Source organism: Odontomachus brunneus, unplaced genomic scaffold, assembly GCF_010583005.1.
Source record: "Odontomachus brunneus isolate Ranch 3 - 2012 unplaced genomic scaffold, Obru_v1 Obru_scaffold_343, whole genome shotgun sequence".
Lineage (NCBI taxonomy): Eukaryota > Metazoa > Arthropoda > Insecta > Hymenoptera > Formicidae > Odontomachus > Odontomachus brunneus.
The window spans coordinates 48,484-48,707 of record NW_022639793.1 but is presented as its reverse complement, the minus strand read 5'-3'; positions in this window follow the sequence as shown (position 1 = coordinate 48,707).

The window sequence follows — 224 nt, the reverse complement described above, 5'->3', positions numbered from 1 at the left end:
AATGTTTTACATCAATAATACTTATAGAATAGTACTTAGAATAGCACTCGTTAGTGGCAATCATTAATTTGTCTTATTGCATATTTTTTATACTTCTCATATCGTTTTTTCGGATAAAATACTTTCTTAAGATTTAATATTCGTACTTGTTTAATTTTGTGTTTTTTTTTATTTCATTAAAATATTATATTCTTAAACGAAATATCATTTTTTAAAATGATGAA